Here is a 20,662-nt window from a genome sequence, read left to right as displayed (position 1 = left end):
GCTTTTTCTATGATTGATTGGAGATAGGAATCTCACCAGCTTTCCTGCCTGGGCTGGCTTTGAACTTCAATCCTCAGATCTCAGCCTCCTGAGTAGCAAGGATTACAGGTTTGATCCACTGGCACCTGGCTCTTAAGCCAATCACTCACCACCTCTTGCCCTTCCTACACAAGTACATATACATTATATGTGTTCTATAATTCTACTTCAAGCCTAGTAGAGCAAAAGTATATCAAAAGTGGTAAGTTCCTTCATAGCAGCAGTTTTTAAATATCGACATGACCATGCCCTAAAAAGCCAAATGCTGAGTCCTACTGCATCTGGGATTATATAAGAAGTTTTCTATGGTTTAGAGGTTTCCAGGTCTACTGGGATTATGTTCTGACTCAAAGCTTGCTCTGAACTTCGTACTTGCTCTTCACCTCTAATGGGAATGTATCACTTGATCTATTCTCAAGATAAACTCCAGACTCACCTCTGCTATTTCAGTCTTGCTTCCAGCCCACAATTCACTGCTGCCCACAGTCTCCCTACCTTGGGAGATGACCTAACCCTAGAGTTCATGGTAGATGTACTCTTAAATTCAAATCCAAAAACAGCAGACTGAATGTAAAAGATGTCACAGAAAGGATCTCTATCAAAGGAGAAAGGAAAAAGAATATACTCTTAAGTTTTGTAGCCCATGGGGCAATTTGAGATGTTGCATCACTATTAAAAATATCTAATAGCAAAAGACATGGTAATTTCTTAGCTGTGCTAGCAAAAGAACAAAAATAGAAACAAATGGCTACAAGGTGTCTGAACTGCCTAGCCAGATAAAACTTGAAGTTTACTTTCTCCACATGTCTTTGACCTAGTCAAGGCCAGTTCTAGTTCCCAAAGGACATTCTTCTTCTTTTTTTTTTTTTTTTTTGGCCAGTCCCGGGCCTTGGACTCAGGGCCTGAACACTGTCCCTGGCTTCTTCCCGCTCAAGGCTAGCACTCTGCCACTTGGGCCACAGCGCCGCTTCTGGCCGTTTTCTGTATATGTGGTGCTGGGGAATCAAACCTAGGGCCTCGTGTATCCGAGGCAGGCACTCTTGCCACTAGGCCATATCCCCAGCCCTTCTTTTTTTTTAATTTTATTAATTAAATTTTGTTGACAAGGTGTTGTGCGAAAGGGGTGCAGTTACATAATAAGGCAGTGAGTACATTTGTTGTGATATCTTACACGCTCGTTTTTCTTTCCCTTCCTTAGATCAGGTAGGCATATATACAATATCCAGTGTACCAAAATCATATACAGTAACCATGTAGAGTATGCCAAAGGAAATTCTCCTAGAACATTACACATAATGACAACAATAGAATCCTTGCTTATCCTCATCTTATATAATCATGTATACATAGCTGTTGAGCTATTGTGATCCACTGATAGGTCTTTTCTAGACCTTTTTATGTTTAGTAGTTGTTTGGTTTTAGTTACATAATATAAGGTTGCTGACCCCAAACCTGTGGAAATACCATTTGAAAAGAAGCTTGTTGTTTTGCAGACCTGGTCTCTACTGAGCCCTACCCCACCCTAACAGTCATATATCAAGGAGGCCATGCCCCTTTGTTCTCTGTGTTCTAGGCGTCTCTTGCTCAACATTATTTGTTCAAGTTCTGACCATTTCCCTGCGAATACCAATATTTTATCATTTCTAATCGCTATGTAGTATTCCATTGTGTATAGGTACCACATTTTTTTGTATCCATTCATCTGTAGTGGGGCATCTGTGTTGTTTCCATATTTTGGCTATTTGTGAATTGTGCAGCGATAAACATGGATATGCAGATGCCAAAGGACATTCTTCTTATGTCCACTAAACTCCTTCTATAATACAATTTCCACCATAACTACCTGGAGTTAATACAGATCTCACAGACTGAGAGTACAAGAACCCTTGCACTCTATATAGTAGCCAAAAGCTCACAATTCCCAAGTCACTCATGCTTGTCCTGCCTAAGGGCTCCTACCACAGCCTTCAGACTTGATCATTTGACAGAATTCGAGAAAGCAATCTATCTGTGCTTACAATTTCATTCTAAAGAATAGAAATCAGAACTATCCCAATGAAGCAATCTGTAGAGTGAGGTAGGGGAAAGAAGCTCATATACTCTCCCTAAGGAGTCAAGACACATCCACCTCCTGACTGGCCAGCGCGATCACCAACTGTGAAGTTCACCTGAGCTTCAGTACCCAATTTTTATTGGTGTTTCATTACAGAAACATGACCGATTGAATCATTAGCCAGATGATTGAGTTCAATCTCCAACTTCCCTCTCCTCTCTGCAGATTGTACTGAAAGAAGACATAATGCAAAGTTTCAACTTACTAATGATATTTTTGGTTTTTCCAGCACAGCTAGTCCCTATTCTATAACCATCTAGGGGTCCACCATGAATCACCTTATTAGCATACTTGATCTGAGGGACTTGATCTGAGGGACTCACCATGACTACAGATACTCCCATTGCTATTACTGCCCCAGGAACTTGTAAGAAAGACCAGACACATTATTTATTATACAACATCTTTTTATGTAACTTAAGACAATGAATTAGATAAATAAGACTCATTGAATGTATCTTGTAGACTGCTTCATTGTATTCCCTCTAGGTATTACTTAACCAGCACCATTATTTCTACCTCACAGTCCTAGAGCCATTTAGTGGCTAGCATTAAATTTTTACTTTGTATTACTATTTTAGGAAAATGGAGATATGAGTTCCATAGACTTTTCTGCCTAGACTGGCTTCAAATCAGGATCCCCAGATCTCAGCCTCCCTATAAGCTAGGATTACAGGTATGCGCCAGCAGTGCCTAGCTTTCACTAAGACTTTTAAAAAAGGTCATCTCACCCAAGGTTCATGGATCTGCATCTATGGATGGGGTAGAGCTTCTGTTAAGCTCCCAAAATAACATATAAAATACTCTACATTTTTGGAGCAATAATGAAGTAATTTCTTTAGATTACCAAAAACCTAAGGCCTTCAAATGCATGAAGAATGACCTTTGTAAAAGAAGTCTGCCCCTGAGCCACTCCCTACATTTTCAAAGCTTCAAACAATTTAACATTTCTACTATCATAGCCCAAGAGATTGATACTGGGTTTCCTAACTCCTCTAGCCTTCTCAAGGCTTTTATTTCCCAACTAAGTTGGCTTCAGTCTAGTGGCTTCCATCCCATATGATCTCCATAGCCCTCCTCAGTATTTCTGGGAATTCTTGACATATATCAATTAGGTTTCTTCTAGTCAACTTTCACTCATGTTTCTTGTTCAACTCAGTTCTGTAGCAACATCTGCAACATGAAAAATAGCCATACTTTAATCTCCAATATATCTGACTAATGTAAGAAAATTGCATATAATAGAAGTTTACTGAAGGTTTAAAGAAACTGAGAATGATCACATACTAACCACGTTCCTAGCTCCTTTAACACTTTCCTTGCATGTATGTGTTGGATATGTTTTATTCTGGACAACCTGACCAGTCTGACAAACTGACTATCTTGCCTTCCTCTCCTTCCTCCCTCACTGCCATGCCCTTTGAGATGAGCCATGCTCACATAGCCATGCTTTTCAAATACAGACCAACCAATCAGCAGTCCTCACCTCCAGCCAGCTCTTTCATGAAGCTCTCACACTCCAGACCATACTCCACTTGTTCTGTCTACCCCAAGGCCACATCCTTGAGAAATAGAATCAACCCAATGCCAAGAGCCTGGTGGCATATTTAACTAGCTAATCCTAAATCTTCTTCCATCTTTCTGCCTCCTGACGAATCCTGCTGCTTCCCTCATCACTTTGCTCATGCCTGGCATGGCTTTGTCCCTTAAGAACTAAGTACTTAACTAGCCCCTCAATGACAGTCATTTTCTGGCCTTACTATACCTCAGATTTTTTGTTAACATACTATACTTTGGAACGTATCATAGCAAGACACAGAAAAGGAATGAACTTAGAATTTAACACTGAACATCCTTGACTCTTATGGGTCCTCTGTGGAATTTCTTAGCAGCTGTATCTACAGACAGCTCTACTTTTCACAGCACCCAGACAGATGCCTCATGGATTCTGTTCTCAGCCTCAGAGGTGCCCACATCTCTTCTCTTCAGTTAACAGGAGAAATGAGAAGTATTCTTGTTATTATTTTTATCAACAAGAGAGTTTTATTTTTTGGTCCTGAACAATCTAGGACTTCCATGACCAAAAAGATCTACAAAGATTACAAAGACATTTCCTAAAGAAAAGAGCCATCTACCTCTCAGAAAAATGCAGCTATTCCCCATATATGGGTAAGCAGCCACAATTTAATCTATTAAAATATAATTTTTTCATATTAAGTATGTACCCAGTAAAGACAAAGCAACCCATGCAGAGAGGGTCTGAAACATACTATTGATTCAGTATATTAACCTGTTTCAATTTGAGGGGGGGAGGGGTGGTGTCATGGCTCTTGAACCTGGGTGCTGTTCCTGGGTTTTTTCACTCAAAGTAGCACTCTACCACTTTGAGCCACAGTGCCAGTTCCAATTTTCTGGTGGCTAATTGGAGATGAGTCTCAGGGACTTTCCTTCCCAGGCTGACTCTAAATTGCAATCCACAGATCCTAGTCTCCTGGGTAGCTAGAATTATAGGCATAAGCCAGGCTAGTTCCAAGTGTTCCAAAGTGTGCAATTAGTAACATAATTAATATACAAGAGTTAATGACTTCCATATACATCAGCAATGAGCACTATAAAGTTAAATGGAAGCAATCCCAGTAAAAATGACTATACATTGCTGGGTGCTAGTGCATTACACCTGTGATCCTAACTTCCCAGGAAGCTGACAGCAAAAGAATTACAGTTTCAGATCAGCCTGGGAAGAATATTTCATGAGACTCTATCTCAAAAATAACCAGAAAAGGAAAAAAAGAAAAAAAACAGTACTGGAGACTGGCTCAAGTGTTAGAATGCCACACCAGTATCATCAAGATAATAAGTATAAAATTATAATATACCTAAGAATAGTTCTAACTAAGAGTGCAGAACTATACTAATAAGCCCAAAACTCTATTAAGTGTATAATTATTGAAACTTCAATAAGAAAAAGAAAAGCCATAATACTTGACTGGAAATTGCAATAATCAATAATCAATTCTGCCACAATTAATGATTAAACTCAATGTGATCAAATGAATCCATCAGGCTTGAGGAGTTACTTCTTAATGGATAAAGAACTTCTGCTGTGGATGATGGAAAAATGTAGAAATAGATGGTTATGATGGCTGAACCACTCTATTAATATGCTTAATGCCATTTTAACTCTCACATCTCTCTAAGACCTTAAATGTCCTATTTTCTGTTCTAAAACAAAGCAAAATGGTAGCTGTGTGAGATGATAAGTATGTTAACCAACTTGGTTGTAGTACATGCATATCAAATCATCACATTCTACAACTTAAATTCACAGAATGTTGATAGCTATTCCTCAATTAAGCTTTGGGGGAAAAAACAACATTAAGGATTTTCCTGATTACTGTGAGGACTAGGTGAACTAAGATGACTCTTGAGACCATTACAGCAATTCTCCCTAAGTGCAAATTCCCTTGTACTTCTCACCCTTCACTGAGTTCTGGTGGTGTTCTATGCCCTGCGAGATTTACAAGTGAACTCCACAAAATTTAATTGTCCATCTATAAAACAAGCGATGAACAGATCTTGAAAGCCACGCCTACATCTAGCATTATTTCACTCAACATAAACACCCTCATGAGAACTGTCTCTAAAAGAGGGCTCACCATATAGTCTGGTTGCTAAAATTAGATCTGGAGCTTAGAAAGAGGCCAAGTTGGAGATGAATCACAAAAACTGCTCATGGTGATTAGTATCAGACAAGGAATGGTGGGACACACTTGTAATCCCAGAACTCAGGAGGTTAGGGAAGGAAGAGCATGAGCATGAAAAAATAATGAAATAAAAGAGTATAACACTTCAAATATTCTATTTGAAGAATGAAAGGGGACGTTTGTTGTCAGGATATATGTATCTCAAACAAAGAACCATCATTAAAATCAAATTACTCAGCAAAAATGAGTAGGACTTTGTAAATGTAATATTTCAATTACATCAAAACTGTCCTTGTTAAAAAAAAACAACAACATTTTTCCTCCTCTATTCAGTTAAGAGGCTAGCTTGTGTCATCCCATGAGGGATTTGGTCACTGAACTGCTGTTCTTCTCAAGATATAAATTTCATCCTAACAAAAATAACTATGAATCACTGGTTCTAGGAATATTTCCCTGTTGTGTTATCCACAGCATGAATGACAGATTTCAGTGTATTTATTTTTTTATATAAGCAAAAGTTGTCATGAGCCTGAAATGGCTTATATTGCCAATGCTAACTGTTGCTTTTTTAAATTTCAACTTTGAAGTAGCTAGGAAGTTTCCTTTAGGGGCCATGACTAACAGGAAAAGAAACAGAAGTCTCACAAACAAAGGAAAGTCAATTAATATCCAAAGCAGTTTTTAAAACTAAAATTGTTTATAGAACTGAAAGGAGCAAACAAAGGGAGACGGAGAGACAGTAGAGACCAAGTCTGTGAATACTGTATATGTTCTTGATACATTGTATATTGCATATATGTCAACCTGACCTAGACAAGGGATAGAAAAACAGGTTGTAAGATATCATAAGAAACGTACACACTGCCCTACTATGTAACTGCACCCTCTTTGCACAACACCTTGTAAAAAAATTTATGTCCAATTAATAAAAAAAAGACTTATTTTAAATTAAAAAAAAGGAGTAATATTACCTTAACCTTTATTTTTCTAACATATCTGTAATGACTATGCTCAGTGTGTCAAAACATTTACATTCCCAGATTTCTCAAGAAAAAAAAGAATACTATATATAACAGAGAAAAACAATCTTCTTTTCTGTGTGTTTCTAAGGATTATTTTCCTATAAACTTGCATATACAAACTAATCCAGCATTTGACATTTCCACTTCTCATAGAGAATTTTGTATTTTTCACTTGCATCGCTTATCAAACATTTTTGCAATTTCTTGCCCAGTTAATTATCTCTGCAGAAAAACATAATTTCCTTGAAGATAGAGCCTATTTTGGGCTCTCTCCACAATATCTAAAACAAGCTTAATGACACAAGCTCCAGGGTCTCTGCTTATAATCCTAGCTACTAGAGAGGCTGAGATCTGAGGATTTTGGTTCAAAGCCAGCCCAGACAAGAAAGTCCATGAGACCCCTCTTCCAATAAACCACTCAGAAAAAAAGCCATATTTGGTGCTGTGACTCAAGGGGTAGAGAACTAGCCTTGAGCAACAGAAACTCAGGGACAGCGCCCAGGCCAGGCCCAGGAAAAAAAAAAAAAAGCTTAATATGTCAATTCAAGTAAACGTCTACATAAACAACAAAATATAGCATATCCCAAGGAAAAATTCTTATATAATTCTTTAATATAATGTGAGTCTAACATGTTTCAAATCAAGGGCCAATGGTTTCTTTTAATTATAATTACTAATGCATATTAATTTTACTATGACATTTCTACATGTGCATATATCAGACTTTGGTTGTAATCACTCTCCCAACTATCCTACCTTATCTCCACTCTCTCCCACCCTGCCCAGTCTCTTTACACATTATGAGGAGTCTCTATTATTTCTAGTCTGTAGGTGTTGGTAATTCTACATTCCACATGTGAGAGGAAAAATATGCTACTTGTCTTTCTGCATCTGACTTTACTGGCCATTCATATTTCTTCTTCTGTGAGCTATCTGTGAGGATCAATTAAGACCAGTGGTTTCTAAAACATTTTGAGTAGGGATAAAGCACTGAAATATCATAATAGATAATTCCATTTTCTCTTAGTCTCTCTGTCCTTCCCTCCTTCTCTCTCCCCTTTCCTGTCAACTCTTCTTCCTTCTCTCTCCATTCCACACCCCCCCCTCCTCTAGTCCTGGGGATCAGATCCAAGGCCTCACAAAGTGCTTTACCACTGTGCTACATTCCACTGACAATCTGTCTCTTTGCTATGTGGCCCAGGCTGGAACTTGTGATGCACCTGCTTCAGCCTCCTGAGTGATGCTGGGATTATAGGCGATGTCACTCTGGCTCTCAGCATTCTCTCTTTAATTAACATCTTTAAGTTTTTGTTCTGTATCTTGAAATTCTAAGACTGAAAAATTACTTCTGTAATAAAAATTTTAAAAAGAAAATGTCTTCTGACATTAAACAAAGCATTAGTCACATATCTACTAATCTGCAAATTTTAAAAATTAAAACCACCTGTGGCCCTGTGGGCAGCCATGCTGAGATGAACCCCAGCGCCCCCAGCTACCCCATGGCCTCGCTCTACGTGGGGGATCTACACCCCGACGTGACCAAGGTGATGCTCTATGAGAAGTTCAGCCTGGCCAGGCCCATCCTCTCCATCTGGGCCTGCAGGGACATGATCACCCGCCGCTCCTTGGGCTACACGTATGTGAACTTCCAGCAGCCGGCGGTCGCGGAGCGAGCTTTGGACACCATGAATTTTGATGTTATAAAGGGCAAGCCAGTACACATCATGTGGTCTCAGCATGATACATCACTTCGTAAAAGTGGAGTGGGCAATATATTCATTAAAAATTTGGACAAATCTGGCTGGGAATGTGGCCTAGTGGCAAGAGAGCTTGCCTTGTATACATGAAGCCCTGGGTTAAATTCCCCAGCACCATATATACAGAAAATGGCCAGAAGTGGCACTGTGGCCCAAGTGGCAGAGTGCTAGCCTTGAGCAAAGAGAAGCCAGGGACAGTGCTCAGGCCCTGAGTCCAAGGCCCAGGACTGGCCAAAAAAAAAAAAATTGGACAAATCCATTGATAATAAAGCACTGTATGATACATTTTCTGCTTTTGGTAACATCCTTTCATGTAAGGTGGTTTGTGATGAAAATGGTTCCAAGGGCTATGGATTTGTACATTTTGAGACACAAGAAGCAGCTGAAAGAGCTATTGAAAAAATGAATGGGATGCTTCTAAATGATCGCAAAGTATTTGTTGGACGATTTAAGTCTCGTAAGGAACGAGAAGCAGAACTTGGAGCTAGGGCAAAAGAATTCACCAATGTTTACATCAAGACTTTTGGAGAAGACATGGATGATGAGCGCCTTAAGGAACTCTTTGGCAAGTTTGGACCTGCCTTAAGTGTGAAAGTAATGAGTGATGAAAGTGGGAAATCCAAAGGATTTGGATTTGTAAGCTTTGAAAGGCATGAAGATGCACAGAAAGCTGTGGATGAGATGAATGGAAAGGAGCTCAATGGAAAACAAATTTACGTTGGTCGAGCTCAGAAAAAAGTGGAACGACAGACAGAACTGAAGCGCAAATTTGAGCAGATGAAGCAAGATAGTATCACCAGATACCAGGGTGTTAACCTTTATGTGGAAAATCTTGATGATGGTATTGATGATGAACGTCTCCGGAAAGAGTTTTCTCCATTTGGTACAATCACTAGTGCAAAGGTTATGATGGAAGGTGGTCAAAGCAAAGGGTTTGTGTTTGTATGTTTCTCCTCCCCAGAAGAAGCCACTAAAGCAGTTACAGAAATGAATGGTAGAACTGTGGCCACAAAGCCACTCTATGTAGCTTTAGCTCAGCGCAAAGAAGAGCGCCAAGCTCACCTCACTAACCAGTATATGCAGAGAATGGCAAGTGTACGAGCTGTGCCCAACCCTGTAATCAACCCCTACCAGCCAGCACCTCCTTCGGGTTACTTCATGGCAGCTATCCCACAAACTCAGAACCATGCTGCATACTATCCTCCTACCCAAATTGCTCAACTAAGACCAAGTCCTTGCTGGACTCTTGAAGAGTCCAGAGGGTGCCAGACCTCATCCATTCCAAAATATGCCCGGTGCTATCCGTCCAGCCGCTCCTAGACCACCATTTAGTACTATGAGACCAGCTTCTTCACAGGTTCCATGAGTCATGTCCACACAGCGTGTTGCTAACACATCAACACAAACAATGGGTCCACGTCCTGCAGCTGCTGCTGCAGCAGCCACTCCTGCTGTCCGCACCGTTCCCCAGTATAAATATGCTTCAGGAGTCCGCAGTCCTCAGCAACATCTTAATGCACAGCCACAAGTTACCATGCAACAGCCTGCTGTTGTGGTCAGGAACCTTTGACTGCTTCCATGTTGGCATCTGCCCCCCCTCAAGAGCAAAAGCAAATGTTGGGTGAAAGGCTGTTTTCTCTTATCCAAGCCATGCACCCTACTCTTGCTGGTAAAATCACGGGCATGTTGTTGGAGATAGATAATTCAGAATTACTTCATATGCTTGAATCTCCAGAGTCTCTGCGTTCTAAGGTTGATGAAGCTGTAGCTGTACTACAAGCCCACCAAGCTAAAGAGGCTGCCCAGAAAGCAGTCAACAGTGCCACTGGTGTTCCAACTGTTTAAAAAATTGATCAGGGACCATGAAAAGAAACTCATGCTTCACCAAAGAAAAATATCTAAACATCGAAAAACTTAAATATTATGAAAAAAAATTGCAAAATATAAAATAAATTAAAAAAGGAAAGGAAACTTTGAACCTTATGTACCGAGCAAATGCCAGGTCTAGCAAACAGTGCTAGTCCTAGATTACTTGATTTAAAAACAAAACAAAAAAAAAAACTAAAAAAAATAGTAAAATATAAAAACAAATTAATGCTTTTTAGACCCTGGGAAAAAGAATTTTCAGCAAAGTACAAAAATTTAAAGCATTCCTTTCTTTAATTTTGTAATTCTTTACTGTGGAATAGCTCAGGATGTCAGTTCTAAGTAACAGAATTGATAACTGTGCGAGGAAATGTAATTTGGATTATAAAATTCTCGCTTTAATAAAATTCCTTAAACAGTGAAAAAAATTAAAACCAAATTAAATGGCTTTCATGATTTCTTACACTTTATCATTTTGCAACAGCTTAAAAAAACAGATAATTGCACACTGTGAGAAGGGACTCTAAAGGTCTCCAATTTACATCCCTGGCATGGAGAAGCTGCCCCACCCAGCCACCTGCAGTTTCCCACTTAGAGGTCCAATGAAGACCAGACCACTTGACATCACCAGCTCTTCCCTTTGCCATCAAGCTGCTCCATGTCTTCAGTATTAGAAAAATTTCAACCACACAGTGGAAAACACAGGTTAAGGCTAAGAACAAAATTTTGCCAATAATCTTGACAAAAATTATATTTCATCTGTATAGTTTTTTTTCCCATTAAAAAAAAAATCTTCAGGGCTGGGAATATGGCCTAGTGGCAAGAGTGCTTGCCTCCTACTCTTGGTTCGATTCCCCAGCACCACATATATGGAAAACGGCCAGAAGGGGCGCTGTGGCTCAGGTGGCAGAGTGCTAGCCTTGAACCGGAAGAAGCCAGGGACAGTGCTCAGGCCCTGAGTCCAAGGCCCAGGACTGGCAACAAAAACAAAACAAATAAACTAACTAAGTTTGTAAGCTTAACATATTATAACCGTCAACAAAAGTTTAACAGGCTATTCAGATACATAGCATCTGACCACCTCAGTTTAGGCTAATCTGCTTGCTTCTGGGGACAATTATCAGTGACTATAGATTTACCAGAAGTGTGGGAACGTGGGCAGCCTCTAGCACTCACGATATAGCACTGCCACCTAGTGGCAACTTTGAAGCATTCTTTCTTGATGACAAAAACCACAACCCTGGGCCTTTCTGACTTGGTTTTATTTCAAAGCATCCAGAAACAAGGTATGAAGTCCTGAAATGACTTCTAGTTTCCTACAAGAAATCCTCTGATTCACATAGTACAATCCATCTAGAAAATAGAGTCATTTATGATAAAGCTACCTGGGACCAGAGACAATTCATATTGTTGAGCAAAAACTTCAATCATACCTTTCACTTTAAATAAATATCTCCATAATTTGAACTGCACTGGAGTTTTTTTTCCAGTTGCTACCTATTTAAACACAAGGCAAGTGAAAGGCAGCAATTTTTCCAGAATCCATTGTTTCCAGAATCCTTCATGAAGCAGAAAACAGAACATAAAGATAAAATGGAAAAGACATTTATTTGACCAGTATGGACATAGCAAAGTTAGTAACAAAGAAGCATTTAATTATCTCTAAATATAGTTAGGAAAGAAGGAAAATCAGATATTTTTGCCAGTTTCACATCATTGTTCCTAGAATTCTGATCATGAACTTGATAATATATGTGGTTTATTCCTGTGTGTGAGAGAGAGAGACAGAGAGAGAGAGAGAGAGAGAGAGAGAGAGAGAGAGAGAGAGAGATTGAGAGAGAGGAGAAAGAGGGAGAGACACACATGGGGCTTGAACTCAGGACCTGGGCACTTCCCCTGAGCTTTATTGCTCAAGGCTAGACAGAACTCTACCACTTTGAGCCACAGCACAGCTTCCAGTTTTCTGGGGGTTAATGTTGCCGGGGCTGGCTTGGAACTGTGATCCTCAGATTGCAGTCTTCTGAGTCACCAGATGGCACAGGGCTTTGTTTTCTTTTTAATGCTGTGGGTTTACTTGGACCCTTGATCACCTGATGTAAGGCAAAAAACAAAAAGTCTCATCCCATGGACTGATTGTATAAAATCAAGAGGTCTTTATTGGATGGCAGACCTCACCTCATAGCCAAACTTCTGGGCTTTAAGTCCTAACTCTTTGGCTGAATTCCACCACATGAAAGGAGATTGATAGGGTGGCTCCCACTAAGAATAATCAGAAAGGTTTTTTTTAAAATAATTACCTTTTATTGTTAAGATGATGTACAGAAGAGTTACCGTTTCATACTTAAGGCAGTGGGTACATTTCTTGTACAATTTGTTACCTTTTCCCTCATCACCCCTCCCCCTATCCCTCTCCCCGTGTGAGTTGTTCTGTTGATTTACACCAAATGGTTTTGTAAGTATTGCTTTTGGAGTCATTTGTCTTTTTATCCTTTGTCTATTTTGATATTCCCTCTCTCTTCCCTAGTTCTAGTACAAGCATACACAGTATCCAGGGTACTCAGATGAGATACAGTGAAAGTGTGGGGGCAACCACAGGCAGAGGATACAAGAGGATCATCAACAAAAAAAGCTACAGTTTTACATGGCATGTTAAAAATAATTACAACAGTGATATAACACTCGTTTCCATAACATGGAGTTCATTTCACTTAACACCATCTTATGTGTTCATAAGGGCATAGCTATTGGGCTCTTGTGATCCTCTGCTGTGACTAGCCTAAATCTGTGCTAATTATTCCCTATTAGGGAAACCATAGAGTCCATGTTTCTTTGGGTCTGGCTCACTTCACTTAGTATAATTTTTTCCAAGCCCTTCCATTCCCTTATGAATGATGCAATGTCATACTTTCTGATAGAGGCATAAAATTCCATTGTGTATATGTACCACATTTTCCAGATCCATTTGTCTACTGAATGGCATCAGAAGGGTTTTTGTAACATCCTCTTGTTGAGTAATGTTACAATGAATTCAGTTTTTCCTAGACAAAAATAATGAGGAACTCACTAATGAGAAACTCAGAGTGGTGCCTGAGTTTAAAAATCATACCCAGTGGATACAAGTAACTTTGCTGTAGTATGACCATCTCCCTCTCTCTGGGTACATGTGGCTCTTTTAGATAATTGCCAATTGTTAGTTGATTATACCACAATGCTTAGTGTCCACAGTTACTGTGGGTTTTCATCAACTGGAAGCTTATAAAATGAATTCTACAATTCTAAAATCCAGGAAACTCCTTTGCACATCCTGTACTATGCTTTCTTTTTTCATTTTTGTGAAGGAAGAGAGCTGGGGCAACTCTGTTCAGAATGAGCTTCCAGTAGCTACTCAGCCTATGCTCTGCAGGAAGTGGGAGGTGATTTACAGCTTCTACTGTGAGGAGGGCTTCAGTGAATGTGCAGACCTCCCTTCAGATAGACATCCAGCAGCTGCTTTGCAAAATGGCTGGGCTGAGAATAGAATAACAGATTGTCCTCCCTGCACATTATACAATGTAAATGCCTATCAAAACATCACATTGTATACAATAACTATGCACATTTAATAAACATGTACAATTAAACATAAAATAAGGGGTAGCTCAGTGGTAGAGTACTTACTTAGCATGCATGAGGTCCTGGGTCCTAGGTTCAATCCCCAGCAAACACGCACACACACACACACACACACACACACACACACACACACACACACACATAGATTAAAGAAGAAGAAAAAGGAAGAAAGACTCAGGAGAAAAGAAACAGAAAACCTGAAGAAAGCAAAAACAAATAAATGGTAAGAAATATGAAGTGTAAAGACTAGAGGCATGGTTCAAGTGGTGGTGTGAATGCTTGCCTAACAAGCTCAAGGCCCAGAGTTCAAACCCCAGGTCTCCCCACCTAAAAAAAATGAATAGTAAAAATACCAAGTAGAGCCTGAATTACAAATGTTACTTAATGCTCAGTCAAGAAAAAGTGAAAAAGTTCTTGAACTTGTCAGTGCAATGGTTCCTAATATAAACACAAGTGACCAATTCTAGAAACAGTTTCTATCACTATGAGGAGCTAAAGAGAAACTTGGGCAGAATTTTGGGGATCTCAAAACAAAATGAGCCACAAGCAAGGTGCTGTGTTCAAAGATGACAGCTGTCAGAATGAAAAACAAACAAAAACAAAATGGCAGAACCAAAAAAGGAAGTTTTTTATGTTTTACATTAATCTCCTTCTTCTATGTTTTTAAATCACAAATTTAATCACAGATAACTGGTCTGTTGGAACTTTCTTGAATGGAAGAAAACACTCACACGGAATGCTATATCTTCTCAACCATGCCAAAATATCATCACTTTTGAGGCTAATCATTCTTTTATTATTATTTGTCTTATTATTATTTTATTTTTATCTTATTGTTATACTATTTATCTTATTATTCTTTTATCAATAATAGCAATGTTTAAGATCATACATTTTGCTTTTTTGGCAGAATTCAATATCTTCATTCTCACTGAGAATTTCTTTAACTGTTCTAGGAGCTTTATGATTTGGCCTTCATTTTCCCGATCACCATAATGAAGTGCCAGATTTCCTTTTGTTGAGCAGCCTCATTCAAAAAGGCTGTGTTGAAAAGTAAGAGGGGGCTGGGAAGGGGAGACCACCATGCCTGTGGCCTCCAGCACATCCCACTTTCCTCCTAATGCTTGGCCTGTCACGTCTTGCCATCTGTGCACTTATTATTGCTGGGAAGGAACAGCAAAATTGAAATCAATCAGCTGGATCTGCACGTGAGGGAGGGCTAGGGTCTTCTTTCATGCAGCCAGCCAAGGCTCTTTGTTGCTAAGGATACATCTTCACCACCAATGTGAAGTGAAGGGACCTTGACAAAAGGTGAAGGACAGGACATTGAATAGAATTCTACTCTGAGGCGGCTCAATTCATATTGGGTTTTTGTGCTGAGTGTCATTTTATAATGATATTACATTTTAAGTGGCATCACAAGCCCAGATTTCTAACAATAATTTCAAGAACCCAAGGAATCATTCTTAACAAGATTCTGCAGCCATGCCTGTAAAACTGGAATTGCTACACCTACTACAGCAGACTTTATACACAGTTCCCAGGGAAATAGACAGAGAAATAGTGTTCAGCAAACTTCTTACCTCTCCTAAAACTCTACAATCCACTCCACATACACTAATGCCTGCTTCATTCTGCCAATAGCCTGAGAGAACTTCACACAAAATATAAAGGAAAAAGGGGGAAACATAATTGTGAAGCTAATTATCTCTGTATATATTATGTGAATTTTGTTACTTGACCTATAAATTAAGAACAAAATGTCAATATGAAAGAGCAACAGACTACAATCAGTCCCAAGCACAAGGCTCAGCGTCAGCATGAAAGATATGAGCACTAGAAAAACATACAAGAAATCCCATAGCACATGGGGTTTATGTGTTAAATACAAACTCTGAAGAAACACATCAACTCCAAGCCACTGGTAGAAAACAGGAAAAGTCTTCAAAGTGTAAAAGTTGGGCTGGGAATATGGCCTAGTGGCAAGAGTGCTCCCTCGTGTACATGAAGCCCTGGGTTCGATTCCTCAGCACCACATGTACAAAAAAAGCCAGAAGTGGCACTGTGGCTCAAGTGGTAGAGTGCTAGCCTTGAGCAAAAAGAAGCCAGGGACAGTGCCTAGGCCCTGAGTTCAAGCCCGAGAACTGGCAAAAAAAAAAAAGTGTAAGAGTTATAGAGGAGTGTGATTGAGAGATGATATCTTAGGTTAGAAATTGGGCAAAGAAGCAGGCCAAGACATGGTGTATCCAACCTCCTTACTTCTATTCCATCAGGACCCCAGGACACCCCCTCTTTACCCAGCCCCTCTGGGATAAGAAACAGATTTCCTTTGGTTGGAACACCAACCAACAGTATGGAAACATACTGTTTCCTCAAGAGACAGAGACTTGCTATGTTGTCTAGGCTGTCCTCAAAGGCCTGGGTTCAAGTGATCTATATGCCCCAGCCTCCCAAGTAGGAGAGACTACAGGATTGCAGCCTGGCTTTTTCCTCTGCCCCTAAAACAACATTTGGAATAAAAATTGAGTCGAAATTAAAAACCAGAAAATCTCTTATAAACAAAGCCCAAATTTCCTGCTTTTACAAAAAAAAAAAAAAAAAAAAAAAAAAAAAAAGACATCTGGGAGTAAGGCATGCAATCTGATAGAGCCACCCTGAAATACAGCAAACTAATTTTAGTTTCCAAAAATTGTCAAGGAAATCATTACTCCTGGAAGTATTCACATACAATTGCTTTGTTGGGGTGAGACCTATTAAAATTAGGTTGAATCCCCCTGAAGAACTATTTCTCTCTGAGTCATGTGCAGGAAAAATTATCAGTAAACACCTGCATGTTCAGTGGTTCATTGTATCACATTATGATTATATCATAAAATCTAATTTTGAAACACATTTTCTTTTCTTGTAATGTTCATTGATTTTTTTTTTTTTTTTTTTTTGGCCAGTCCTGGGGCCTTGGACTCAGGGCCTGAGCACTGTCCCTGGCTTCTTCCCGCTCAAGGCTAGCACTCTGCCACTTGATCCACAGCGCCGCTTCTGGCCGTTTTCTGTATATGTGGTGCTGGGGAATCGAACCCAGGGCCTCGTGTATCCGAGGCAGGTACTCTTGCCACTAGGCCATATCCCCAGCCCCATTGATTTTATTTTTAAACTGATAAGTACAGATACTACACTTGATCTTAGCCAAAAGGCTGAGAAGCGACTGATTTTATTTTTATAAAAACCAGTGACTCACAAATTCACTATCAGGTAGGTATGTTATTGGCATTCATTCTATTCTTATGTTTATTAGAACAAAAGATGGAACCTATTTTATATAGTTCGTAGGTATTTATGTGTATGTATCATCAAGAGTAATGTGTAATTTCTTTAAAATCCTTGTTCATTTGCCCTTTTGTTGAGAAACAATCTTTTTTTATATACAGGGTCTCACTATATAGTTCAAGATATCTTTCTGCTTCAACCTCCTAAGTTCTGGCATTAAAGGTATGTGCTACCACATCCAATCCTTGTAACTACTTTTTTCATTTCTAGCTTAGTTCATTTATAGCTTTTTTTTTTTTTTTTTTTGGTCCATTTGAAGTCAGGGCCTGAGCACTGTCACTGAGCTCTTTTGCTCTACCACTTTGAGTAACAGCTCCACTTCTGGTTTTTGAGTGGTTAATTAAAGAGTGTCATGGGGACTTTTCTACCCAGGCTGGCTTCGAATTGCAATCGTCAGATCTCAGCCTCCTAAGTAGCTAGGATTTCAGGCATGAGCCCCCAGCCCCCAGCCATTTATAACTTCTTAAAACCATAAACGGAATCATTTTACAGTCATTAAAAATTTCCCGAGATTATTTTCTAAATTGCTACTTTCTGCCAAACAAAAACCTGTTTCCTCTTTAATAAATCATCCCAGTTTGTTGAACATAGGAAGCACAACATTTCACTCAATCTTGATATAAAAGGATAGTGCTCCAAGTTCTGACAAGAAGGTACTCATATCTTACCCACGATGAACAGGGCTGCCTGACCTTACTGTCATTCTACTGCTGAGTGCACTAAACCCCACTTGCACCTCTTATTAATCATAGGACCAAAATGTTAACATAACTTATATTTTTATTCTATTACAAATTAAATATCTCTCAAGCCTCATGTATAGCAATCTTTTATGCACATTTTTCTTGGTGACCCAGGTTCATATTTAAAGTAATATCAAGGTTGTACAAAGGATAATTTTTGTCCAAAAGTGCTTCACCAAAAGGAGGTTGAAATTACTTTTTCTATTAAAGATTGTATGGATCAGACATTATATGGATATGGACATTGTCTAACAAGAAATGTACTCATAGGGCTGGGACTATGGCTTAGCAGTAGAGGGCTTGCCTTGCATACATGAAGCCCTGGGTTCGATTCCTCAGCACCACATAAAGAGAAAAGGCCAGAAGTGGTGCTGTGGCTCAAGTGGTTCAGTGTTAACCTTGAGCAAATAGAAGCCAGGGACAGTGCTCAGGCCCTGAGTTCAAGCTCCAGGACTGGCAAGAAAGGAAAGGAAGGAAGGAAAGGAGAGAAATGTACTCATTATTTGACTTATGTAACTGTAACTCCTCCATACATAGCCTTCATAGTAAAATTTTAAATTTTATAAGATTATATGATTATTTCTCCTCTATCATTAAAAATAGCTCATTTTTATTTTCAGCAGTATTTGGTAGCATGTATTAAATGAACAAAAATATTTTATCTTATTCCACACATGCATATGTGCTTTGATGAAATCCACTCCTTTAATGACCTATTTTGTTCCTTCCTCTAGCTTTTTCTGTTGTTGTTTGTTTTTGTTTCGTGAGGTGTTTTTTTTTAATTTGGCATTAGTTGTAGGGCTTGAACTCGGGGCCTGGGCCTTGTCCCTGGGCTCTTTTGTTCAAGGTTAGCACTCTACCACGTTGGGCCACAGCTCCACTTCTGGTTTTCTGGTGGTTACTTGGAGAAAAGAGTCTCACAGACTTTCTTGCCTGGGTTGCCTTTCAACTGCAATCCTCAGATCTCAGCCTCTGGAGTAGCTAAGATTACAAGTGTGAGCCACCAGCACCTGGATTATGTTATTTGTGTGTGTGTGTGTGTTTGATTTCCTTCCACATATCAGAAAGAACATGCAACATTTGTCTTTTTAAGACAGGTTTATTTCATTTAACATGATCATCTGGAGATCCATCCATTTTCCCCAAAATAGCATAATTTCCATAATTTCCAGTTGGATAATATTCCATTGTGTATGTAGATCACCTCTTCTTTATCCATTCGTTGGTTGCTGGGCACCTAACTTGATTCTATAATTTGGTTATTGTGATTAGTGCTGCAATAAGCATAGATATACAATTATCTCTGTTATATGCTGCCTTATACTTATTGGGATATATGCCTAGAAAGGAACTTGCAGGATCATATAGTAGTTCTAGTTTTAGCTATTTGAGGAATCTCCACACAGATTTCTATAATGGCTGTACTAATTTACATTCCCACAACAGTGTATGAGATTCTCACCAGCATTCATTGTTTTCTTGATGATTGTCATTCCATCTGGGTGAGTAGCATTATTTTGTGATCACTGAATATAGTATAGTCATATAACATAGAGAATCTAAAAGACTACATAAATGTAACTCTCTCTCTCTCTCTCTCTCTCTCTCTCTCTGCCTCTCTCATCACAAACTTCTGGCAAGTGCTAAACTGCAATGAATTCATAGTGACAAGTGACTAAAATGCTAGTCTTCTGTGCTATTGCTTGAAGAAAAACACATATGTTGTGGCTTCTAGACATGCAAATGGCAGAGTTGAGAGTATTAGAAAACTGATTTTTATTTCTGCTGGAGACAAAGCATCCTATTTGCTCAGGGATGTTACCAGAAACATTTTTTTAATCTCAAAAAAAAGAAAAACCAGCTTTAGCTACATACAGCATCTTAAGCTTATAATCTCAGCTACTTGAGGAATGATCAGGAGGGTCATGGTTCAAGGGCAAGAGGTTATCACAACCCCCATATCAGTCTATAAACCTAGTGTGGCTGTGCAAACCTGTGGTCCCAATTACACAAGAAACATACACAGAAACATATATAGGAAGATCTAAGTCTGAGAACAGCCCTAGGCCAAGAATTACTAAAGCAAAAAGGGTAGGAGTGTGGCTCAAGTGGTCCTGAGTTCAGACCCTCAATACCACCTAACAAGGAGAAGAAAGGAAAATTATGGAAATAAAGTGCTCGGCACAGTATAAGAACTTCATACACAGCAGGTAGGGTTGCTGTGAATTGGGGTTAGGGCTCAGAACTCCAGTCCAGCACCTTTCTACAGTAGGGGACAAAGCATGAACAGTCGGAAGGAACTGAAGGAGCGGACCATGGTTCTTCTCTAAGAGCTAGGCAAAACCTTAGCATACACCCTGGGAAAACGCTGGGCTGCACTAAAGCTTCAGCCTGGGCACCGTGTGGAACTTGCCACTGCTTTCCTCACAAAGCTTCACCTGCAAATCTGTAGGAAAGGCAAGCCAAGAACTTCCAGAGCACT

General features: G+C 39.4%; 2 pseudogenes; one reads left to right on the top strand and one right to left on the bottom strand.

The window, feature by feature from the left end:
- The first annotated feature begins 8,350 nt into the window (after positions 1–8,350).
- Positions 8,351–10,682, top strand: LOC125364122 (annotated as a pseudogene).
- A 6,484-nt stretch (positions 10,683–17,166) lies between these two features.
- LOC125364342 lies at positions 17,167–17,316 on the bottom strand (annotated as a pseudogene).
- Positions 17,317–20,662: the final 3,346 nt, after the last annotated feature.

Source organism: Perognathus longimembris, chromosome 15 (assembly GCF_023159225.1).
Source record: "Perognathus longimembris pacificus isolate PPM17 chromosome 15, ASM2315922v1, whole genome shotgun sequence".
Classification (NCBI taxonomy): Eukaryota; Metazoa; Chordata; class Mammalia; order Rodentia; family Heteromyidae; genus Perognathus; species Perognathus longimembris.
Note: the sequence above shows the minus strand (reverse complement) of the source record. Positions and strands in the feature narration are given on the sequence as shown.